Raw genomic sequence first — 26,681 nt, forward strand, 5'->3', positions numbered from 1 at the left:
ATTGCATAGTATTCTATAAATTAAGTGTTAGGGCAGAAGCAAATAAAGCAAGTTAAGAGTGTAAAGCACATGGAGGCAAAGAAAGGGGTGGATTGCAAGAGGGGCAACACTGAGAAGAGGGAACGAGAACCAAGTTTTCAGAAATAGGTGAAAAAATGAGCAAAAAGCCAGTATGGGTGGAGGACAGGGCAAGAGAGAGCTCAGGGAGAGCAAATGGAAAGCCTCTTTATCTGGACTGTTCCTGTTATGTTCAAGACCTGGCGAGGAGCCCAGGCTCTCTGGAGAGGAAATTTGTGAGGGAGCAGGGGCCAGATTACACAGGATCTGGCGGGCTACTGCCGGGCTTTGACTCTCCTCTTAGTGAAATGTGGGATGGTGCAGGGATTTAAGCATAAGAGTAACATGATCTGAGAAAGATCTTAAAAAGGATCACTGGGGGCACCTGGGTGGCTCAGTGGGTTAAAGCCTCTGCCTTCGGCTCAGGTCATGATCCCAGGGTCCTGGGATCGAGCCCCACATCAGGCTCTCTGCTCAGCGGGGAGCCTGCTTCCTCCTCTCTCTCTCTCTGCCTGCCACTCTGCCTACTTGTGATCTCTGTCTGTCAAATAAATAAATAAAATCTTTGAAAAAAAAAAAAGGGATCACTGGGACTTCTGTGGTATGAGCAGACTCTTGTGGGACAGTGAGGAAGCAGGGAAGCTAATTTGGAAGCTTTTACAGTAACCCAGAGAAATAGTGGTGGCTCAGCAATGACGTACAGCAGCAACAGTGAGAATTGGTCAGATTTTGTATGTATTTCAAGGGATAGCCAACAAGTTTTCATGATGGACTCAGTGTGGGTTGTAAGAGAAGGAAAGGACCAAGAAGTCCCTCAAAGGTTTGGCCTAAGCAACTACAGGATAAAAGAACCATTTTGGAGCATGGGGGAATGGTCAGAAGTTCAAATGCAGAGAGGTCAGATGTGAGATGCCTTCTAGACATCCCACTGGAGCTATCAAATGGGCAGTTAGACAAGCCTAAGGCTAAACATGAGGTCTGGCTTGGAAATACATATTTAAGTTGTCTGCATATACAAAGTGTTTATTAACAACTACTGTGCCAAGGGCTTTATTAGCATTTGCTCATTTATATCCCATAATGACCCTATGAGATTGGCATGGTTATTACAATCCTTATTTTATCCACTTAGAAACTAAGTCACAAAGAGGTCAAATAACTCAGCAATGGAGATGTAGATAATTAGGGGAATAAGGTGAAGAATTGGAATTTGGGTCATCTTTTTAATATGACTCCAAACCCATATTCTTAATGGCCGTGATTTCTCATAAGAGAGCAAGCTTATGTCAGCTTTGCCATATGGACACACTTTAAGTTGAACGTGGCTAAGGGAAAAAAAGAGATAGAAGTAAAAATGCATCCTAACTTAGTATTTTAAAAATATTTGGGTAGAACTCACTAAGAAATGCACTTTAGGGGTGCCTGGGTGGCACAGTAGGTTAAGCGGCTGTTGGTTTCAGCTCTGGTCGTGATCTTGGGGTCATGATGTCGAGCCCCACATTGGGTTCTCTGGTAAGTGTGGAGACTGCTTGAGATTCTCTCTCACCTTCCCCATGTGCCTCTCCCTGCTTGCACTCTCTCTCTTAAAAAAAAAAAAAAAAAAACAGAAAGGGAAAAATGTGCTTTATATCACCTCACATACACACACACATATTTAAAATTAGAATATAATATTCCTGAAAATACTCCTAATGGATGCAAATATACTATGATGTTTTCTTTATTATCCTATCCTATCCCTTCCCACTTCATTTCATTCCAACAGAGTCTAGTTACAAAAATGCTAGTTACAACCCATCTAAATGATTTTACCAACAGTCTAAAAATCATTTCTTTATTGGTAGTTTACCAGATGCTATTTCTGCACTCAGAAACAGTATTTGCAAGGAAATCCCCCAAAGAACGTGGTACATTCATTTTCTTAACTGGAAATGAATCAAGGTGAAAGAGAAAAGCCCCAGAGTTAGGGCCAACTTAGCTATTGGGTACAGTAGGCACAGAGTTCAGGCTCACAATACTTTTCAAGGCCCACAAAAATGTTTTAATTTCTTGTAAAGTCAAGAGAAAAAATGAATGTAATCCAGCCTGGTTTATATTTGTCTTTATACCAACATAGTAATAAAATACAGTATTTATTTATTTATTTGTGGTGAAAGGGGCTTTTAAAGGCAAAAATGCCTAGGAGCCACGGAAGTCACAATGCAGCCCTACAGAATGCAAAGAGGAGCAGTCCTTTCTTTTCCAAGGTAGTCTAGTGGTTGTGTGGATATACTTTTGAAACTATGCTTCTTTGGTTCAAACCCACACTCTGTCACTTACTAGCTTTCTGACCTTGGGCAAGACATTCAACCTCTTCTGATCTTAGTTTTCTCACCTATAATATGGAATTAATAATGGTGACAATCTTGGAGGGTTTTTGAAGAGCAGATAATTGTTTTTACATGTGAAAGGCTTAGAATAATACTTGGCATATAGTGAGTATTCATTACACAAAGTGGAGGGCACTCATCCTTGTTCAATTCTTCCAAGATACTACAAAACAAACAAGAATGAGAAGAATGAAAAGAAAAAGAAAAAAGGAAGATGCCCATCTAGTTACCATATCTTGTAGGACCAAATGAGCTACAAATTCAGGAACTTCCACATAAGGAACAAATTCTTTTAGCTAAATTTTACATTTATTCAGTGCTTCTTGTCTGGAGTATTGAATGAATATGACAGGCCCAGAATGAGAAAGGAAGTCACCATCAGACTCTAAAAGTTAAGGAAATGTATGTTTAATGTCTATCCTCTGACTGAAGTTGAATGGATCAACCTTGAAATATCTTTTGCAAATGGCCACTTGGAAATGACTATTCCAGTAGAATAACTACTGGAATTTCCAGTGATCCCCTGAACATGGAAGAGGTGTTTTGTGGAAAGGGATATAGGGAGAAGAAAGGAGGAAGGCAAAGAGGGAAGGGAAAAGAAAGAGAATACAACTTTTTAGTTTGAGAAGTCTTCAATGTTGGCCAGGTGAACATAAGAAAATCATAGAATCTTAACTTTTGAGAGCCAGGAGAAGCATCTTCTCTCTCCTGAGTCATGGGCACAAGTGTTCTGTGACAGGTTTGGAGATTTGTTGATCTCAAAATCTGAGTCTGCTACTGAAGGGCTGAATCATCTCTGAATCTTTGAAACCTATAACATGGGGATAACAGTCTGCCTCATTTTTGTTGATACTTTAAGGACCAAACATGAAAATGTGTTGCCAAGAGCCAAGTACTATGCTAAGGCAAGAAACAGATGTGGTCTGGGTGAATGGGATAGCTTTAAATGTCTGGCTGTGCCACAAATAAGGCATGGGAATGAAAATGTGAAAACCAGACTAATTCTACTTAAAATGTTGCCTTTGCCATAGCCAAAAATTCAACCCAGCCTAATAGCCCCAGAAGACTGACTATAGCATCTTCTCACTTATAAATGTAGGTGACCTTCACACCTCCACTGTCAGCTCTCATCAGGGAATGACGTGTGGCTGCCTTAGGATAGTATTATCAACCCATAAGAGAAAAAGTGCTTGAATTTTTACTGTGCTGCACTCTAGAACCACTGGTCATGTGGGGCACCAGTCCAACTTGGCCATAGGCAGATGCTCAGCCCAATAACTAAGTACACTCCTCTTTCCCAACCTCCCCTCCCATTTTCTTCATGCTCTACTCCTTCCCCCAACTGACTGCACTGATTATTTGTTTTGACCTTAAACAACACACCCAAAGCTTTCAAGGCCAGTTCTTCATTTCTGAGAGGAAGAAGCTCAAAGGTCCCCAGTGTATCTGCGGAAGTCTAGGGCTGTTCACTACCTCCCACTCAAACCATAGAATTACACAGTTTGCACAGCTGTGAAGCCAGCTGCCCTGTGTTCCCTCCAGATCACCCTCCGTGCTGCCTTCCAGCAACATCTTTGCTGTTTCTGGACATGATGCTGGCTGCAATCAGCGAGGAAGCAACTATTTCAGTAAGAAAAGTGACTTCCACCACCAGTTTTGGTAAAGGACTCAGAGACACCTCACATGTAAGGCAAATTCACAGTTCTAGGAACAGTTTCTCCATGTTCAGTGCATACCACTGAATAGGACAGGCAAAAACAAAATTAGGAGTGGATGGGCTCTTATTTTTATTTGTACTTCTTGTCTTTGTTTCACCATTTGGAGGAATTTCATTCATATAAAAGCAAAAACTTTCAGCGGATGCCTGGGTCTGGAGCTATGATGGGCAATGCAGACCACACCAAATTGTGGCTTATCAAAGATTCCCCATTATATATAATTTATGATACCACATAATCTTCATGAGTGTATTTTACTGCGTTTTGACATTAAAAGATATTTGCTCAATAGGCTTTAAGCAAATTAGAGGCTTGACACACTGTTATAATTTTGCAAAATTCAAAATGACAAAGTCTTTTTTCAAATTGTAAAAGAACTGAAATATTTTTCCTTTATCCTCTCATATTAAGAGTTCATTTTAAATGTGCAGACATAAATCGTTAGTGTGGTTTCTGATGTTTTAGCCAAAGGTGTTTCTTACAGTCTGTGTACCACTGACTCCTCACCACAAAAGTCCTCCCCACTTTCTGAAGCAACCAGGAAGCACAGTTAGTGCGCCCTTCGTTTGCTGTTTAGTTGATTTGAAAATTCTTCATTGTCATTCAAAGTCTATTCATATGTTTGCCCCTAGAGTACAGGCAATATTTTTTCTGGTATCTTAAGAACATTGGTATTTCTAAAAATAAAAAGATTTGCCTTTATTTTTCGTGTCTATTAAGATCTGAGTCAAAATATATCATCTTGTCTGGTGAAATAGCTACCACATACGTAGACGTGTGTGTTAAGTCGAAGACCAACTAGACCCATCCATAAAAATCACACCAGGTCAACCCAAAATAAGCTCAAATCAGCCTTAAACTCACTTCATTGGCCTCTCTGTTACAGCTCATATAATATGATCTGTAGGAACAATTTCTGCTGTAAAGTTACCTCATAAAGAAATAGATCATCTACAGTCCTTTCATAAACCCAATTATAGGAGCAATTCAAGAGAGTTACAGCTACTAGGATCTGCGTTCTATCTCCTCCCTGGTTCCACTTATTAAGGACATTGAAGTAGAAATATTGAGGTGGAAAGGAAACAATGACTGAATTTAGCCAACACAAAAAAAGACCGGTGTAATCACTCAGTCAGGTATTACTTCAGTTCTTATATTGCCATGTTGCAAGTTTCATTTATTATAGGTGATTTCTCCAGAGAAAAGCTATCAGTAGGTCCCTTGTCCACAAATATGAATATATTTTCTTTTTAAAAATATATGTTCAATGTCTCATTGACTTATTTTTTTAAGATTATTTGTTTGAGCAAGAAAGAGAGCACATGCGCAAGTGAGAGGAGGGGCAGGGGGTAGAATCTTTAAGCAGACTCCCCCAATGAGCACAGAGCCTGTACGGTGACTGTGACACACGCCAAAACCAAGAGTCTGTCACTTAACTGACTGAGCTACCTAGGTGCCTCTCTCACTGTCCTATTTACGCAAAATTGTATAGGTTTTATTCGAAAGGGTTAACACTATTTAATTTAAATCTCATCACCATAGTACTTGGATAACTAAGATCTTTGGTGGCAAGTGGCAGAGAAAAATAGAAGAATAGTGATCAATGAGACATCATTAATAATTGATAAAATACATTATTGAGGCAAAAGAAGTCCAGTTGTGAAAGATGTGATTCCTTTTCATAATTTAACATGGCTCAGACCAGGAGGTAATCGTATTGGATTTGTTATTCTACACCAAACTGAAATGGTGGTACCAGTTTTGAAAGGAAATCATATAGGTTATAATAAAAAGGCATAGAAAGGGACCAAGGAGAGAAGCCAGTGTTAGTCAAATTAAAGCTTTTCTACAGACAAGATTCATCATTCAGAACTGGAGAAAAATGAGAAGCATCTTATGGTTATCTGTACATTGATTCAAATATTTGGTGTATTTACTGCCACTGGACACGTAGACTCAGCAACAATGGTGTATATTAAAGTGGATGTAATTTTCTTTCCAGTTGCTGGTTCTCAGAGGACTTTATTCTCTGTCAATCTCTACAAACCTCAAATACGGTCCAATAACCACAATGAATCTTGAGAGCATTTTAGTGTCGCTTCTAAATTATAACTGGTTTCCTCTCTCTCGTGCTTGCTCTTCAGTGACGCTCAAGAAAAAGAATTGTGTTATTTATGTGGGTTCATAAAAATATAATTTTTCTCCACGAGTCCTCAGTTTTTATAAATATGTTGCTGAGGTTCACGGATTTTCCTCCCCTGAGGGGGAGAACAGTTCCAAGTCTTAAGGCCACCTAATCTCTCCCAATACATTCCCAGCTCTGCCTAGTGTGAGGACCAAATACCTTACTGTGGTGAAGGTCTAGAGACTGTACAGTTGGAAGCAGACCAAAGAGGTGGGAGGGTGACTAAAAGAGCTGTAGTCTTCCTAGGGATTAATTGCCAAGAGGGCCCACTGGCTTGTAATATACGATCATACATGGAAGGAGAAAAATGTTTGGAGATTATTGACTCATGTGGGAGCTTTGGTTAGGTAAAGGTGTTGTGTGACTCTTTGACTACTCTTGAACTATTGCATATAAAGGGAGAAACACAAGTATGTCAGACAGACTGGAGTATGAATTCTGACTCTCTTGGGCGAGTTTATTATCTTTATGAATTTCTGATTACTTACCTATAAAATGGGCATATTCATTTCCCAGGGTTTTAAGAATGACTTGAAGGGAGGATATAAAGTACCTGGCATAGTTGGTGCTCAATAAACACCTCTCGAACCATTCAACCAAGAAGCATGTTCAGTTTATTAACATAATAAATCTCGATATTATATCACAGGGACAATTAATAGATTAGCCAAAGTCCCCTTATAAAACCCAGACAAAATTTTAAGAAAAGAATGGATGACTTGTTTATTGTGACTTATTTCATTAAATATCCATATAACAAATATTCACCAAAGGCCTGCTATATGCTTGATGTAGATTTAACAGTTTCTTCGACAAGTAAATCCATTAGTAGGAATATCAACATCCACTAGACTCCTAGTTTTTTGAGGGAAGGGACCACGTCTGCCTTATTCACCCCTGAATCCTCAGTGTCTAGCACAGAGCATAGCCTATAATAGATGCTCAAAAAGAACTTGGAATGAAAAAAAATGTTATCATGGCAATGGTCATGTTGCTATCAGTTCATCTTTATACCAGACTTGTTGGATTTCTTCATTTTTTTTCAAAGGACTTCATTTAAATTTTTTTTCATTTTTATGTTTTTATTGAGAAGTAATTGACATACAACATTGAGTAAGTTCATGGTCTACACATGTTGATGAAATTTTTTAAGAGCAATTTTAGGTTAATAGCAAAATGGAAAGGAAGGTACAGAGAGTTTCCCTCCACCCCCTGCTCCCACACATGGAGAGCCTCCCCCACAACCACACCCTCCACAAGAGTGGGACATTTATCATAATTGATGAACCTACACTGACATGTCACTATCACCTAAAGTCCATAGTTGACCTTAGGTTTCACTCTTGGTGTTGAACTTTCTGTGGGTTAGTCAAATGTATACTGGCATGGACCCATCATTTACTATCATACAGCATATTTTCACTGTCTTAAAAATCCTCTGTGATCTGCTTCTTACTCATCTCTCTCCCTATCCCCCATCCTAGCAACCACTAACCTTTTTACTGTCCTTATTGTTTTGCCTTTCCTAGAATGTCAAAAGATTGGAATTGTACAGTTTGTAACCTTTTCAGATTGGCTTCTTTCACATATATTTAAGGTAGTATGGGTGTAACACTTTTCCATGTATCTTCATGGCCTGCTGGTTCATTTCTTTTTATCACTGAATAGCATTCCATTGTCTGGATGGATCACAGTTTATTTATCCATTCACCTCCTACTGAAGGACATCTTGATTACTTCCAAGTTTTGGCAATTATGAATAAAGCTGCTATAAACATCCATGTGCAGGTTTTGTGTGGACATAAGTTTTCAACTCTTTTGGATAAATACCAAGGAGCATGATTGTTGGATCATATGGTAAGAGTATGTTGTGTTTTGCACAAAATCGCCAAACTGTTTTCAAAAGTGGCCGTACCATTTTCCATTCCCATCAGCAATGAATGAGAGTTCCTTCTCTTCACTTTTTAGTAATATCTATAGACATCTTCATACATCTGATCCTTCTTTCCTTCTGACAGTTTCCTTAAGCAGAAGTTTTAGAGCAAGGACACATTTAACCTCTCAGAGAGGTCTACAAGCCAGGCAGCCCTCTCAGGATTGCTGTGTTCACCTCTTCAGCCCCGCTCTCTGGGAGGGTCCGGAGATAGGATATTCTCTAGAGTTGGTGTCTAGGGCCTAAGAAACATGGTTTTCATTCTTAGTACATTATAGTTGCAGAAGCACTAGCAGTGAAACAATTAACTTTTCTTCAACAATATTCAGTTGATGGTCTTATCCCAAGCGATTCCCTAGACATGAAGGAAATTTGAAAGTGCAGTTCTAGGGGCACCTGGATATCTCAGTAGGTTATGCCTCTGCCATTGGCTCAGACCATGATCTCAGAGTCCCAGGATCCCAGGATCGAGCCCCACATCAGGCTCTCTGCTCAGCAGGAAGCCTGCTTTCCCATTCTCTCTGCCTGCCTCTCTGCCTACTTGTGATCTCTCTCTCTGTCAAATAAATAAATAAAATCTTTAAAAAAAAAGACAAAAGAAAGTGCAGTTCTAGCAAAAGAGACTAGCTGTTACTTCTCCCATGCATCACAACTAGGGATACCCTTAATTTTGCCCATTTTGAAAATGCCGAAGAAGAAATAAAGCAGGTACAACCAACCATAATGTGTTTCTCGTCATTGACTTGGCAGGTTTTTTGGTTGTTGTTTTTTTCTTTTTGAGCTGAACAGTAGGAACCGACATCATTGTGACAAGATCATGGGAGTCTACCATTTAATATATCTCTGAAAACTAGAGCTAAATTTAATAAAATAAACCTCACTGAACTAGAAATAACATGCCTCTGTGTTGGATAATACCCTACATCTCTTAAGTCCCTAGAGTATAAGCTTAGACGCAGCGGAACTTTTTTTTTTTTTTTAAGAGTTTATTTATTATTTATTTTACAGACAGAGATCACAAGTAGGCAGAGAGATGGGCAGAGAAAGAGGAAGGGAAGCAAGCTCCCCAGAGAGCTCTCCCCAGGAGCAGAGTGCCTGTTGCGGGCTCTATCCTGGAATCCTAGGATCCTGCGATCATGACCTGAGCCGAAGGCAGAGGCTTCAACCCACTGAGCCACCCAGGCGCCCCAGAACTTTTAAAAATTCTGCTATAATACTCAGTCTGCCTTAAAACTCAGAATGGGAAATTACTGAAATATTTAAAGAACTGAGCTTAGAGAAAGCTTAGAGATTACCTGTTCCCATTAACCCATTTTACAAACGAGGAGATCGTGTCCTAGAGAACCCGCTGGCCCCCAAGAAGAGAAGAAAAGAAAGGGAAAAAGAAAGTCTTCAGAATCTAGACGTTCAAAAGCAGCCCAGTTCCAGGGGTGTCCTGGCCACCAGTACATAGAGATTCTTTTGAGCCGGCGAAGCACATCTCTTCCCACCTTCACGGTCAGTGGTATCACGTCAGTGGCTTGACATCAGCTATAGAGTGAGAATTTACCCATGAAAATCAGCAAACACTACTATAAATCAGAACATTTTTTTGAGAGCGGGCACATCATGGCTCAATTCACAGAGTCGAGCCCGATAGTTAACAGACATATTCTGAACATCATCTAAGCATATACGTAAGTGGTTTAGGCATGTTTTATTAGATGCTAAAAATATCAAAGGGAAAGCATCAGAATGGTTTCACTTGACCAACTTAATTTGACAACTTAACATTCTAATGTTTATTTACTTCAAAGGATCTAGAAACGTGTTGATAGATAAAATTACTTTATTATTGCTTTACTAGTATTTTAATATGGCAAAATCAATACGGCTAAGGTGCAGGATATAAGCATGTCTTTGGAAAATACGCTTTCATCTTCAGAATAGACATAAAACATAAAAATGTGTGATACAACTAAACAGTTTCTCATAGAAAATGTTTTATCATCTTACATTTTATTTTGGACACTTAGGAAGATGAAAGTAGATTTTTTTCTGCAGTCCATTCAATAATAAGATGAGGTTGGCCAGTGTTCCAACATATTATGCAGCATTTCCACATTTCCTAGCTAATACTACTATCCTGCATTCTATCATACATGTTATCATACATTCCTCTATTTGGAATACAGCTTCAATCAAATAGAGAGATGGTGAGTCAATTGCGATGTCCCCATTCCAGCCTTGCCAACTGGAAAGGTGCATCTTGAAGAAAGAAGTCAACAGCTCTTTAGAATTCTGGCCCATCTGTCCTTAGAACAATTGCTAATCTCCATCAGAGTGAAAAAAGTCATTACATGTAGGCTTTCCAAAGACAGCCTTTTAAAATTATATTTCAGTTTTGGCAAGTCACATGTGTTTTTCAAGCAGTGGAGAGAAAGGTTTTTTGTTTTCTGAGTAGTTGTTAACTTAGAGTAAATGCAGCGGTAGATGAAATCAGGGTCCCAGGGGAGCACCTGACTTGCTAGAGGGAATTTGAACAGCCTTGTCTACACTCTTCTTTCCTTTTAAACTGTGGCTCAATGACAGTCATAAAGGAGTGCATGTGCCTACACTAAGAAACCAAATTAGAACTTTGCATTTATGCATGAGGGCAGTACAGGGTAATAAATGAGAATATTTTCTCTCTTGGTGTGTTTTAAAGGTCATTTCTGGGCATTCTGACATATAGAGACAGATATAAAGGGATTCAGAATGAGAGGTCATTAACTGAGAAAATAGCCTAAGGATGGAGAGTTCTAGGAAGAATGGTAAGACAAACTTAAAAGGCATTAATAAATCCTGTTTCAATTACTTTAACATATTCTAGCTGAATAACATGAATAAGCCGAAAATGTTATTGTATGTGGCCCAAATATTATCACATAATTGGGCTTGGCATTTCCCTTTGATGTAGAGAGTGACACCTGGTGCATTGGACAATAGATTTGTCAATAGGGAAGTGAAGTTACCTGATTTTGACAACTTTGATGTGACTTGGTACAACAGCGTCTCTTTCTGTAGGGACAATTACTTAGCATGCTATCAAACCCATTTTAGGAAACAGATCCTGGGAAGAACAATAACTCCATCAAACCCCCATTGGGCAAAAGATCCTGAGAAAAGAATGGATTTTACTTCCTTAAGGTCTTGGTCGGATAAACTAGTATAGAAGGCCAGAAATTTTCTTTTCATTTACTTTCTCTTTTTGAGAAAAGAATGAGCTCCAGTCTTGGCTTGGGTCGGCGCATGTGGGTTAGACTCCAGGCTATGGAGTCTGGTCTGTGGGGTTACATCTCACCTCCAGGCCTCGTTAAGTCTGAGATCTTCATTAGTTGCTGAACCCCTCTATGTCTTTCTTCTTTCTCAGTAAATTAGGGATAATAATAGCACCTATTTTGCAGTCATGGGGATTAGATAGAGCAATCCATACAAAGTTCTTAGAAGAGTTTCTGATACATACTAAGCGCTCAGCAAATGTTCGCTGGTACTCATAGTGGACACTGCTGGCTGGGTCAGTCCAGGATGCTAATAAGCTTTAGAGACTCAGCACCTGTTGGGAGCCACAGAGACAGGGTGAGCAGAGCCAGCTGGCTTAGCTATGTGGTCCCCTCTGCCAGTCCCTGTTTTGCTTTTGCTCCCCTTCTGCACAGATCTGCAGAAGAAAACCTCTTTCACCCCCCTGGCTTAAGTCTTGGCGGAAGCAGCCTGTCCCGAAGCCATCATTCAGGCTGTGACTAAGCAGATTCAGGATTCAAGCCTCTTTTGGATAACTCGATTTATGGGGTTAAGTATTAAACTCAGCAGGCAGGTAAAAGATGTGATATACCAGTGTTTAGTCACTTACAGCGCTAACTGCTTGAGATGATTATGCAATCCGAAATGCCACAAGACGTGGGAAGCAGAGTATGAGTCAGTGAAGACTTAGATCCTCTCGCCCTTTCATTTGGAAAGCCTCCTTGGTGTGTCCTCCCACTGTGGGAATTCTTAAGCTTGGTCTCACAATTAACCCAAAAGAGCCAGAGTGGAACCAGAGTTCCAGATACTAACAGCTGTTTTACATCATACCTCTGCTTAGTGTCCCCTGCCTCCAGACCCTGGTTAAGCAAGCCCCTAGTCCTGAAAGCCCGAGTCGGTTTGGACAGAATGGTGGTACACACACAGGTGATTCGAGGCAAAGTGGTAGCAGGTCATAGTCATGGCATAATCAAAGATCGCTGGACAAAGACAGTGACCCGCCCTGCCTGGGAGAGCCAGGGAATCTTTACTGAGGAGGGCACTAGGGCAGATCCCCAGAGGATGAGTCTGATTTTTCCAATGGAGGAAACCATAGGGAGAGGGTTTCAGGAGTTGAAGGGCATTCTAATCAGAGGAAACTGCACAAAAGGCATCTGGCATTTAGATTGCTTTGGCTCACATCACTTATATTCCTTAAGAAATACGCATGTATGGTCTGTAATGCACCGAACTGACTATGAACCTCTCTGCCATTGGGGAGGGAAGACAGAGAGAAGAAAGTCATGGAAGGTGACTGTGATATAGCATAAGTTCTCTACCAGCAGAAAATAGGGGTCCCCCCCCAGCAGAGCCTTGGGATCCAGTGGGAGTTCATGGTGGAGGCTCACAGTGGAGGTGGTGCTGGAACAGGGCTTTGGGAATGAGAGGCATCCCCCAGGAAGGCAGGGGAAGGGGTATGTGAAGGTACAATGGTCAAAGGTCATGCAAACTCTCAAGAGCAGGAAAACCAGAGAACATGTATTAGTAGGGACCTCCAGAGGAGACGGGGGAGGGGGCCGGACAGCACAGACCTTGTATGCTACTCAGGGACAGTAAGGCCGATGGACTGGAGAAGGCCCATCCTGGGGGCAGGGAGGTGCTTAATTTCTCTGAAGCATTTAGCAAGACCCGAGAGAGGCCTGAGCTGGGGCAGTAATAGCAAGGATGGAAAACTGATTTAGAATCAAAATCCTTTAAAAAAGTAAAACAGGACCTAGTAACCATGGACTCTGAAGGGTTAGGGGGAGGGGGATGAGGACCCAATTTCTTCCTTGGCTAACTAAGTTCTACTGGCCAGTTCAGGGAACAGAGAATGGGGCACAGATTCTCAGGACAGGTTAAGGAGCTTATCCGTAGACTGGTGGGTGTGGAGGGGTGCCTGTGCAGCCTTCCAGGGGAAGATCCATCCAGAAGAAAATAAATGGGTCAGGAGCTAGGGAGAAGGACTCCTAGTTACTGAAATCATAGGTAGCTAAGACCTAGGTCAGAGATTCTCATGCAGGGTATCATTAGGGATTATGTTGTGTTCAACTATAGGTACCCTCAACATTGTTTTAGGTGTACAATGTAGAGATCTGATGTATGTACTTAATACAAAATGATCATCATAATACCTTTAGCTAACATCCCATCACCAGCCTTTTCTTTCTTTCTGTTTTTTTTTGTTTTTTTTTTTTTTTGAGTATGGTTGACACACGATGTGACTTTAGTTTCAGGTATACAATGTAGCAATTCAGCTTCTCTATAGGTCATGCTATGCTCGTGACAAGTGTAGCTACCTTCTGTCACCGTACACCTCTGTTGCATACCACTGACTCTTCCCTATTCTGTGCCTTTTATTCCCATGACTCAGTCATTCCATAACTGGAAGTCTGTATCTCCCTCTCCCTTTCACCCATTTTGCCCATCCCCCCCCCCCGGCACCCATCAGTCTGTTCTCTGTATTTATAGGTCTGACTCTGTTTTCTGTTTGTTTGTTTATTCGTTCGTTTTGTTCTTTAGAGTCCACGTATGAGTGAAATCCTATGGTATTTCTATGACTTATTTCACTTCGCATAATACCTTCTAGGTCTATCCATACTGTCACAAATGGCGAGACTTCATCCTTTTTTATAGCCGGGTTATATTCCGTTGTGGAGATACATACCGCCTCTTCTTTATCTGTGCATCTGTCAATGGAAGCAGACTGCTTCCTTATCTTGGCTCTTGTAAATAATACTGCAGTTCACATCGGGCTGCAGATATCTTTTTAAATGAGCATTTTCATTTTCTTTGGGTAAATACCCAAATGTGGAATTACTGGATTATACGCTATTTCTATTTTTAATTTCTTGAGGAAACGCCAAACAGTTTTTCACAGTGGTTGCACCAACTCACATTCCCATAAAAGACCCCGAACAGCCATCAACATTCTTTTTTCTATTTGCCATGAGTTGTCATAACATACATTAGGAAGTCCTAAGCCAGGGAAACCACAGTGAGAGAAGAGGATTGGGAGCAGACTCCCAGCAGACATTCATTTCATTTTTTAATTTATTTTATATATTTCTTAAAGATTTTATTTATTTATTTGACATAGCGAGAGAGAAATCACAAGCAGGCAGAGAGGCAGGCAGAGAAAGAGGGGGAGGCAGGCTCCCTGCTGAGCAGAGAACCTAATGTGGGACTCGATCCCAGAACCCTGAGATCATGACCTGAGCTGAAGGCAGAGGCTTTAATCCACTGAGCCACCCAGTGCCCCTGGACCTCCATTTTAAAGGGTGTAGAGAATAGGAGTCAGCACTAGCAGGTGAGGAGGAACAGAAGGATTGTGAGGGAAACAACAGCAAGCTAGAGGAAAAAGGGTTTTCTAGGGAAGTACAGTGGCCGGTGGCCTTCATTCAAGGACATTTCACTGTGAAAGAAAGGTGAGAACAGTACCCTAGCTAGCTAGCATGGGACAGGCGTCAGAAGAGGTTTTGTTTGGTTTTTCAGTTAAGCACAGAGGTGTGGCTAATCTGATTTCCCTAGTTAGGTTACAAGCTCCCCGAAGAAGCAACCGTGTTTCCTATAGCTCTGGGCACAGTCCTGATGCTAATTCAGGGCATGAAGATTCACATACTGATTTTGGTCACAGAATTATTCAAACAGCATTAGCGGTGTGCACAGAAATTTAAAATGTCACTTCTTAATGCTTTTAGAAATATGTGAATATACACATTTCATAAGGGGAGAAAGCAGAATTTGTGATGTTAACTAATAATAATGAATCCTTTAAAAATATTGTGATTCAGTAGACACTTATCCTCTTGCTCTGGAGGTTTTCTTTTATTTAGACTTATTTTAAAGTGCAACAAGATATTTTGTGCCTGCCTTTCTCTGCACACCGGCCTTTCTCCTACATTCATCTGTTAAGTAACATTTTCTCTACCACAGTGCTCAGACCATATGTTCCCCTTCTGTAGTGTTTTGACTTTTTTTTGGTGGGGTAAACGGTACTTGGAGTGAGTCTCATCATTCTCAAATACCAAGCAAATACACTAATGAAGCTTAAAAATGAAATAAGCTCTTTCCGGGAAGAACTCATTGATCAAACGTATCCCCCTACACTCACTCCTAAGTTGAAAGGTATATGTTGGCTTAGACTGGGGAGAGCTTGCCCCCCAAAACAGCATTTAAAGTTTCTGTTTGTACTAGGATGTGTCATTTGAGCTCAGGAAAGTGTTAGAACTGATTACAAATTGTAGCAAACGGACTCTTAATTTCAACTCCCATCTTTAATTTAAGCTTGTACCAAATCCAGTAGGATTTCCAGACACTTATATAAAGATGCAATATGGATGTGATAAGAAGGAGACCTTTAAATCAGAAAATATGCCCTTCAGAATAATGAAACGAATAAAGCAGTCTGGCGAACTGATGGAACACACGGCAGATGCCTCCCTTTAATAGAGGTTTGAAAGGAGTCATTAGTGGGCCGTGATTTCTGTGGTTTCTGTGTGCATTTTCCTGAAGTAAAATTGGGGACAGATACAAGAAGATGTTTAGATCTCCAAATACAAAGACGGGTTATCTCAGCCAAATTCCAATTCATGCCGAGATTTCTCAACAGTGTGCAAGAAATCAAGTTACACGTTCAGGAGTTGACCCTTAACGTGTGCAGGGGGATGCCTGTGTTTTATACCAGCTCAGTCTTTTCCGAGAGCCATGACAAGTGGTTCTATTCTTCCCAACTGTCCAGTTGGGAAATATCCAATTACTAGATTTTGTCCAGTACTAGAATTTGTACCATCTAGCCTCACCTGATTCACTAGTGTATTTTACAGACTTACACAATTTGTCACCTCCTTAGAGGGATAGGACATGCAATATTATTAATTCTATTACCTTGTTTAAAATTAGATACTAAAAAAACCCCACCACATTTCAAACTAGTCTTAAGAAGCACATACAGCAGAACCAGAATGAAGGCTGTCAGTTCAAGTCATGTCTCGATTCTAATATTAAACCTCAGATTTCACAGATCTCATAATATCTGAGCTGTGACTATTTGCTTCAGGCATCAACGTGATATTTAAAAAAAATTTTTTTTCAACCACATGGACATTTTGCTTTGCCAGAATATTTACTTCTCTCATAATGCTTAAAAATACCAAACTTTAACTAAAACATCCAATTTTGTCGCATTCCAAGAGTCAGATATCTCTTTTTTATCTGGTGAGGTCCTCTTTCCTTTTTTACATTTCTAGGCTCCTGCCTACTTGTCACCCATTTTGTGTTGGTTGGTTGGTCGATGGAATGATTGATTGATTGGTTCATTGATTAAGTAATCAGTTTGACTGCCCAGGAAATGCATTCTAAACACAAAAACCATTTTTTTCTCTTAGAATTTTTGTTTACAGTTTTCACTCTGGGTAGTTAAAGAGTGTAGATACAGATGTAAAGGAAGAGAAGGCAGTGGTGGGTAAAAAGAAAGGTTCTCAACTGAAAGATGAGAGAGTTCATAAAAACGTAAAATATGTGGCAATGGGCCTGGGTGGCTCAGTCAGTTAATCGTCCGACTCTTGATTTTGGCTCAGGTTATGATCTCAGGGTGGTGAGATTGAGTGTCAGATTGGGCTCATGCTCAGCCCCGGGAGTCTACTTGGGATAATCTGCCTCCCCCTCCCTCCACCCCTCCCTGTGCTTGCTCATACTCGCTCTCTCGTTCTCTTTCTCCAAAATAAATAAATAAAATATATAGCAATCATGTCTCTTCTAGATGAAACAGATACGTGTTTTTTGCATGGGAACTCTGTATTTCATACTGACATATGTATTTGGTATTATTAGCTCTCTTTGCCCATGACATTCATGATTAATGTTTGCATAACCCCCTAGAATTTACAAAGTGCTCTCAGCTCTTATCTTCTCAACTGGAAGGTAAGCCCCTTCAGACCTAGGGGCATGTTTGTAGTTTCCCAACTCTTCACAGATTTGAATATATGCAAACCAATGAATCTTTACACATCTAGGTATCTGTGGGATATTTCAATGCAGTACCACAGCTGCAGACACTCACATATTACGGGCAATAGTCCGTTTTCAGTAGAAGCAGGAAGAAAGAGGTCCAGGCTTTGGCATCTGAGCTGGCTTAGCTCCCAAAAAGTAAAACCATTTTCCAATAATGCCAGTGAAGATGTTGTGAAGAAGTTCCTGAGCTGCTTTGAGAGTGTGTCTGCAGCTGAAGGACCCATGACTTTCTATTATCTCTCCAAGGAGACTCCCCACTTGCGAGGTGCTGAAGAGATAGGGGCACCCTATGAGGGCCGCCCCAGGCCCTACTTGCCAGAGTAGCCTATTAAAAGGATGAGCAAGGGAAGGGTTCAGGGACTCACAGTTTTCTCTCTCCAGGACCCACCTCATCTCTGTTCATCCTTATGACACATTAATTCCCCAAGGACTCCCACACTGTATCACATCTTATTCAGTTTTTCAGATAACCTGCTTCCTAATACTTGTAGCCCTGTGATAAATCAATGTTCTGCTCCCCCAGAACACCCTTAATGAAATGACATCTCCTATTTTTTTTTAAATGTTAAAATAAATATCTTAAATTTTTTTTTGACATTTATTTAGAGGAAGTTGGGTCTGGCCATCTGTTGCCACATAGTTAACCAGTAATGTAGTAAATACAATATGAGGACATAAATCTATTTCTATTCACTGAACTCATTAATCATGGGGCCTAATGTGACTGCAGAGCACCACTCACCTTTTTAATTTGTATTATAGTGGTCAAGGTTAATCCTGGGTTACTGCATTTATTTCCGAGTATCAAATGTCAAATTAAAATGAAATTTAACATGGTGGGTTTTTAAAAATCCATTGTGGTGGAGAAAATATGCAAATTCGTGTGAGATGCAAAATGGTTTGAAATGCAATTTGTACATATGGGAATCCAGGAGCAGGTGGTTTTCTTTTGCTCTTCCCCTAGTAAATTTTTTAGAAACTTGGTATTTTAAGATCTGAGGGTCCAAGATTCTCTCCTGCCAATAGTTTTGACTGGAGTATACTGTACCATCAGGCTTTGCCTACCTCCAAATCTGATAGAAGACAAGAGATTCTCAACCATTCTCATAGATTCTTGGGACAGGAAACCGTCATTATTTATGTTAAAATCTAAAATGAAAACTAAATAATTAAAAATAATTACTTCATTCAACAGTTATTTATTGAGCGCTCCCTCTATGCCAGGCATTGTGCTTAGAAATGGAAAGATGATGATGAACGTTGTAGTATTAGTCCCTATTCTCATGGCTCTTAACAGTCTTAAATGTCACCTGGGTCTGAACATTCAAGTGATGTTTGAGAATTTTTTAAAAGACTTTATTTAGTTGAGAGAGAGAGAAGTGCACAAGGTGGGGCGGGGGGTGGGGGTTAGTGGGAGAAGCAGACTCCCCAAGATGAGCAGGAAACCCAATGCAGAGATTAGGACCTGAGCCAAATTCAAGAGACTGACACTCAATGGGCTGAGCCACCCAGAAGCCCCATGATGTCTAATTTTTTTTTTTTTTTAATTGGAGTGGCTGGGTGGTCCAGTCTGTTAAGCATTTGCTTTCGGCTCAGGTCATGATCCCAGGTCCTAGGGTCGAGCCCCATGTCAGCCTCCCTGCTTGGTGGGGAACTTGCTTTTCCCTCTCCCTATGCCACTCCCCCTGCTTGTGTTCTCTCTCTCTCAAATAAATAAATAAAATCTTAAGAAATGAAAGTTTTTAAATTAAGAAAGACCATTGTCTAAGGACGCTTTTTTAAAAAAATGCATATACACCCTTTTAACCAAACATGAGGTTATTTTCCTACATCTTTTGGCTATAAATGTTTACTTTTTTTCTTTTTACTATACATATCCACGTCAACAGAAGAAAGTATTGGTTATATAGCCAACACTGTCTTTATTTTCCTTTTTCTGTTTATTATAGATTGAAGGAAAAAAGGGAGACTTTCTTCTGTTGTCTTAACACACTCCTCATTACCATTTATAAATTTAAGTTAGTTCAGAATAAGAAAACAATCTTTCTACTTCTGCAGAAAAAGCTGACTCTGGGAAGCTTGACTCAGTACTGGCAGCAGCCTCTGGGAAAGCAGGTGCCTGACCATGGTAACCAGGTGCTAACGTGTGGCGGTCTTGGCCCTCTGCGCACATCTGTCCTGCAGAGGTCTCCATGGTGCTTCGATAAGCATCAGACAGCAGTTGTCACCAGGTAGATGGGGGCTTAGGTTCTAGGGAAAATCAGAAGCACCTTGTGCATATTATCTTGATTCTATTACTCCGTTTTCACATTTGGAGTTTCACATTTCCTGAGTAAAATCTTGCTCGACTCTTTAATAGTTATTTAAACAAAAATGGACATATTTTTTAAGGTTTATTTTTATTTTCAGGAGTTATTCATACCATCTTCCCTGACTTAAGAACCTAAGAAACCTCAAATATTAGTTCTATAACCAAATTGGTCTTTACCTTCTTCTTCCTGCCCACTCACATGTTGAGGAAAAAAGACGTTGGACTGTAGAGTAATAGGGAAGATTCTTAGATTCTTTCTTCTAAAGGAAGAAAACTAGATAGGGTCCTTTGCAAGACACAGCTTGTTACAGAATATCATCTTTGATACATAGACGTTATGATCCATCCATCTCCCACAAAATAGCCAGTTAGCTGCCAGAGTGGTCATTTTCATTCATGATTTAGTAAAAACACTCACGTTTAAGTTTAGAAATTGTTGATGTGCACACAGCATTCGTGTTTAATATCCATTGACTGGCAGAAGTGATGAAGAATTGAGTAATACACAAACATTTTTTTGTACTTTATTCAACACAATTTGCATATGTCGGATGGATAAGAGCATGGATCTGTCTGAGATTTATTCAGACTATAGTTAATAACTGGTCCATGCCCACGGAGGGGATGACTCCTTGTAATAACTCTGGGGTTCCACAGCAGCTCAAAAGGCATGGGTGTGGCATGGAAGGGAGAAGTGGTTTCTCTAGGTTGAATAATATACAGATCCCTTTTAAAAGAAAAAAAAATATTACTGGGCCCCTGAAATTGCAAACCTGGTTATAAACTCCTTAATACTCAGAGCCCTTGTCTAACCATAAAATCAAAACAAATTAACAATCAAATACAAGCTACAAAATCAATTAAAATCAAATTAACGAAACTAATTTAATGTGGCCAAACATGTTGTTTGGCTGAAATTAAATTACCACTCAAAATGTGAATATGGTATCAACCCTTACAGCAATGGGGCTTTTTCTGATTTCAGCATGTCTATATATTTCAAGTACCAGGAGATAATTTTCTGGTCGAACACAGTAAAGCTTTCTTTTCTTTTGTGGATTTACATGGTGCAAATAAATTTACTTGTAAGTCTATCTTAGAGTCTGCAATGGTATTGCTTGTCACTATTGCAAAAGAGATATTAATTTTTTAGATTGTCATCTGTATAAAAACACCAAATCAAATCAATTCCTGCAGAGAATTTGCAGAATCTTAAAAATGTGTTCAAGCACTCCCCTACCCACTTCCCAATGACCATGGACACCAGCTTGAAACCCCTAGAAGACAGTAAACTTTGTTCTGAACCTATACTTTGTCAAAGGGTAGTCTCTATAATAACACCAAGGCTTGAAATTAAATGTTATATTACAAAACATGTAAATACCCAGCTCAATAGTCCTACGGAGAATATTGCAGGTTCACTACTAACCCATATTGTTCCTCTGTGCAAATTAAAAAAAGATGCCCCACCCAGCAGACCCAACCCTAAACTGGCATTCTTGGCTTAGCCCACAGAGGGCAGACAGCATCTCAGCTAGACTTGTCCCCTGGTTCTTGCCCTCATGCTGACAACCTGTGCATCTGTACATGGCACACTCGGGTTATTAAGAAGCTAAGGAAGCAAGATTCTTCTCCGTAATTTTGTTTTCCAAAGAAAGAAATCCTGACTCTCAAACTGACTCACTAGTTAAGTTAAACCTCTTTGTAATGTCATATTTACTTCAGTTAATTAAAGCAAATGCACTGGGAGATGCTCCATGTAGTTTCCCTCAGGAAATTATTCCTGGTGACCTCATCTTAAATAAAAGACACTTTTTACCCATGAGTTCCATTTCCACTTACTTCATTAATTTCATTGCAATTTTCCCATGTTTTCCCCATTTACTATAATTGTCCAAGTAATCAAACCCTAATTTTAAGTCTCCCAACACCTTTTTGATCTTTTTTTTTTTTTTTGTAAAGGTGATTTCCTTGCTATATGTAATATTGTGATTTACAAGAAATGTAAATTACCGAAATTTATGATGATCATAAATTCAGATGACCAAAATATATTCCATGATATAATTTGATCTTAGTCCATGGTTCCTGGCTCATGGCTCCTAAAACACTTAGAATTTCTTGCAATGAGAGTGGTAAAGGTGTCTTTTCTTATTTTGATGAGGTGACCTTTGGAAAGCCCTTGGGTAACATAAGGATGGAGATTGTCTGGAGAACCAATCATGTGATGCAGAGCTGGACTTCAGTCCTGCCTCCCACTCCTGGGAGAGGAGCTAGGCTGGAGATTGAGTCAATCAATGGCCGATGATTTAATCAGTCATGCCTATATGATGAAGCCCCCATAAAAACTCAAAAGAACTGGGTGCCTGGGTGGTGCAGTCACTTAAGCAGCCAACCTTGGTTTTGGCTCAGATTGTGATCTCAGGGTGATGGGATCAAGCCCCAAGAGGGGTTCCATGCTGAAGCCCCAAGAGGGGTTCCATGCTGAACCCCTAAAGTATTTCTCTCCCTCTCCCTCTGCTCCTCCCCTTCCTCATGCATGCTCTCAAGTAAGTAAATCTTAAAAATAAACAAATTAAAAAAATCTTAAAAGGACTTTGTTCAAAGAGCTTCCAGTTTGTAGAACAGGTGGCAATTTGGGGAGAGTAGTGAGCCTGGGAAGGGCATGGAAAGCTCCAAGCCCCTTCCCCATATATCTTGCCTTATGCATATCTTCTGTCCAAATGTTCAGCTGTATCTTTGTCCTATCCTTTTATAGTAAGCTGGTAATCTGGCAGGAAAAATGTTTCTCTGAGTTCTGTGAGCCACTCTAACAAATTAATCTAACCCAAAGAAGGGGGCATGGGAACCTCTGGTTTATAACCTGGCTTTCAATTGGTCTGAAATGTTGCGGCCGGGAGCAGTCTTATAGGGATTGAGCCCTTAGCCTGCAAGATCTGATGCCATCTCCAGGTAGGTAGTGTCAAAACTGCCTTGAATTGCAGGACAAGCATTTGGTATACAAGCATTGCTTGTTGCTGGGGGCCATCCCCCAAATCCACATTGGAATTGGTGATGGGAGTCACAAATTTACTGCATGATGGGGACTAGGAAGTAGCATTTTCACTGTGAGAGCATTTCTCAGCAGTAGTGTGTGTATATATATATATATATATATATACACGCACATATGTATATATATATGCTATATATACACACACTATATATATACACACACTATATATATACACACACACTATATATACTTGTTTACTATATATAATGTGTGTGTGTATATATATATATATATATATATATATATATAGCTTAGTTTAAAAATATAGTGTTCCTTTCATATAGATAGAGCATTTTGAATAGAAATATATCATGGAGAGTTATGTAATACTGCTATCCTGAATGTTGCTCACTGAGCTTTGAAATGCTGTGTACAGGTCATTTCCCAATGTGAGCATTATTGAGAACATCAGCTTGCGTTCCCTTCCTGCTCTAACCCAGAGAGAAGGGAGGGAGAGAAAAACTTACCAAGAACCTGTGGCAGGGAACCTCCAAGAACTGGAGGTCGAAAACCAAGACATTTAGAAGGATTTAGAGTCTCAGGAATCTGAGTGTATTTTAGTAGTATTGTATTGTTGTTGTTTACAATCTTTGACAGTTATATGCATAGTAAGAGTCCAGTATCTAGGAGAGCAATGGAAACATTCCAGTGGGGGTGGGGTGGGGAGAGAGGGAGAGAGAGGGGAGGAGAAGAGAGAGAGAGAGGCCGTTCCATTCTGTGTGGGTGTGTGCACAGATCCAAGCATATTCCAGAATCAACTTTATACATGAGCATCAGGGTCTGATATATAGAAACAGATAATTGCTGTTCCGCCATCGTGAGTTTATATAGTAAATCCTGTCTTCTCTACATTTCATACACAGCAGAATTATGCAGAGGCAGTTTTACTTAGTGGATTATGACCATTTATCACAGAGTAAATCTTTGCCAGATCCCTGCAAAAGGAACAGAGCACTAAAAACTGCCTGTGACCCAAAGAATCAAAGCCTTGAGTGCATCCCTCACCCCTCTGTTTGCCTGCCCAATGACCTCCTTTGGATTAGCCAGTCAACAACTGCATGCCCAAGGCAAGTCCTTTTCTAGGCTGCCTTCCCGGTGTTTGCATATATTCATTCAAGCTGCCTTAAGGTCATCTAAGCACCTTGAAGCAAAAGTTATGGAATGTGATCACCAAAACATCTGCAAATCTTAAAGGGGTGTTCTCTAAAATACTACAGAGCAAACTGACCCTGCCTCATCCCCGTCATGCCCTATGGGATAAATGGTTTTGGAGGATAGAGGAACTGTGCAGAGGATGGGGAAAAACACATTTTGGCTTTATCTCCTTCCCCCTCCTCTACAGAAGGACACTTAGCACGGTTTGTCACTCATGTGACTCTTAGGCAAACTGTTGGGAGCCATTCATGAACAACTGAAGTTCTTCATTAGAGCCATCGATGTAGAGGCCCCCCCATTCCTTGTCACTTCCCTGGAGGAGACAGCAGAGCTTGAAGGGTGCAAATTAATGAATTCCTCAAGTATTTTGGAGTCCCTCCTATGCTTTTTACATGGACTTGGAGACTAGTAGTGCTGGGTCTTCCCTCCTTGTCTCCCACATTCTGCCTCTAGGATGATCCTGTCTTCACTGGAATGCTTTGTTCCATGATATCTTCAGGGTAGAGGGTCCAGTCCCCTTGTGCACCTGCTGTTGCTGAGAAAGTTGATGATTGTTCCTTCACGAGTAACATTCATTCCACCCAGTAGATGAGCCTCTAGTGACGAAACCATTTTCAAAGCAGCAATCACTCTAATAAACAAGTGTTTACTGTCTTCAAATGTTTGGCAAGCTGTATACTTTCCAAACAGGCCCACAAGGGCTCTAGGATTTCCCTATTCAAAAGAACAATTGACCATCAGGCATGTTCACTGTTAGCTAGGCTTTTCATTTGGAAGGAACAGAAAAGTTCAATTTGGTAATCTCAGTTGATGGGAGATTGTTTTAATGAAAAGCATAGCTATTGGGAAATAGACGCTTCATGGCAATCCAAAATCAATCACTGTCTACACCCCTTCATGGTGGGCCCTCCAGGACCCGCGCAGTTCTTCCCATCTCATTACCATTTCAGCAACAAGTTTTCATGACTTCCGGCCAACTCCACTTCTTCCTGGAGCAGGTTGAGCAGTAAATCTCAGTATTTTTCTCCCATTACCAAAATCTCAAGTGAAAGAATGCATTTGTCCTAACAAATGAATATTTACTCTGTTGGGGTTGACCTCTCATAGGATTCTGGTCAAGTAAAGTGTTGGTCCAGTTCTTGGTCCAGTTCATTAGATCTGGATTTTTATTTTAAAGATTTTATTTTTTTATTTATAACAGAGAGAGGGAACACAAGGAGGGGGAATGGGAGAGGGAGAAGCAGGCTTCCCACGAAGCAGGGAACCCGATGCAGAACTTGATCCCAGGACCCTGGGATCATGACCTGAGCTGAAGTCATACATTTAACCACTGAGCCACCCATGTACCCCAGATCTGGATATTAAAAATGGCACAAACATGAGCCCTGCACAAGGCACTTCTTAGGACAGCTTTCTCCTGCAAGGCATGTGCCTGCTCCATTCTCTTCAGAGAGCATGTTAGATATGGCCTGCAGCATGACTGAGCCTTCCAGTATAACGTCAGGGCACAATGATGTAGAAAAGATGTTAGGGTTTGAAGCCAATGGCCAAGAAATAATTCTTGAGATGTCTTTGGTGCAAAAAGGTGATTTTATTAAAGTATAGGGACAGGACCCGTGGGCAGCAAGAGCTGCACTGGGGTCATGAGGAGTGGCCCATTATATACTTTTGAAGTTGAGGGGGGTTTGGGAGAGTATAAGTCTTTAAGGAATTTTGGAAGCAAGATTTCCAGGACCTTGAGGATTCTAGCTATTGTTAGGAAAAGGTTATTTATTACTGTCTATTAGAACCTTAGCCATGAGACTCTTCAGATATATATTGGTGGGGCATATGCTTGGGAGATGATTGCCAACATGTATCTTGGGGGGTTAGAGACAAAGGAAGTTTTCAAAGGAATTTTTATATGTTAATGTAGACTTATAGGATCCTAACATTGCCTTTTGCCCTTAGCAAAGTGTTAAGAACAAGGCAGCTGAGTTCCTAGAGGAATGTCACTTTGTTGGTTTCAAGGACTTGTCAGTGGACTCTAACTAGTAAGGAAATTTAATAATTTTTCTTCTGCCTTTGTTTCCCACATCAATAACATGACTGTATTCCCAAGGACAAATATAATCAACTTGTGTTTCCAATCCAGTTTCTAAGACTATTTCATATTTGCCTATAGATTTGGTGGGCTTTTTTGTTTTGTTTTTAGAGAGGGAGCTTAGGGAGAGGGGCAGAAGAAGACGGAGAGAGAAAATCTCAAGCAGGCTCCATGCCCACAGGGCTCCATCTCACAACCCCGAGATCACAACCTGAGCCTAAATCTAGAGTCAGATGCTTAACCGATTGAGCCACCCAGATGCCCCTGCCTATAGATTTGTAATATTAAGGATATGGCTAAGGTTTTCATAAAAATGCTGACTGAAAAGCATGAATCTTTTCCACCTCAGTCTTTAGTGTTCTGCTTTTCATGAACTTGGATTGTGACGGCATAAGGCCTAATTATAGGGAAGGTAACAGTAACAACTTAAAAGAACTGAAAGATGTGTTTGGCCTTTAAGGAAGGTTAGAAGAGGCTGGATGGTGGCCAGCAGTCGAATTGAAAAAGAGGACCTTCTATTAATTAGG

The 26,681-nt window shown here is 40.4% G+C and overlaps 1 protein-coding gene and 1 long non-coding RNA gene across 12 annotated transcripts in view; one reads left to right on the forward strand and one right to left on the reverse strand.

Annotated features, from left to right (window-relative positions):
- The window catches only part of LOC122912846, a 117,683-nt gene that overhangs the window by 62,251 nt on the left and 28,751 nt on the right, over positions 1–26,681 (reverse strand). For 2 of the 3 annotated variants that reach the window (XR_006385682.1, XR_006385680.1), the window contains one exon: positions 8,812–9,792. The exons of the other annotated variant lie outside the window; for it this stretch is intronic. This is a non-coding gene — a long non-coding RNA (uncharacterized LOC122912846). Of the gene's footprint in view, positions 1–8,811; positions 9,793–26,681 lie in introns of those variants that run through there. 3 annotated transcript variants of the gene reach the window in all.
- The window catches only part of PHACTR1 (phosphatase and actin regulator 1), a 551,546-nt gene that overhangs the window by 50,870 nt on the left and 473,995 nt on the right, over positions 1–26,681 (forward strand). The gene's annotated exons all lie outside the window — the stretch shown is intronic.

Source organism: Neovison vison, chromosome 1 (assembly GCF_020171115.1).
Source record: "Neovison vison isolate M4711 chromosome 1, ASM_NN_V1, whole genome shotgun sequence".
Taxonomy (NCBI): Eukaryota; Metazoa; Chordata; class Mammalia; order Carnivora; family Mustelidae; genus Neogale; species Neogale vison.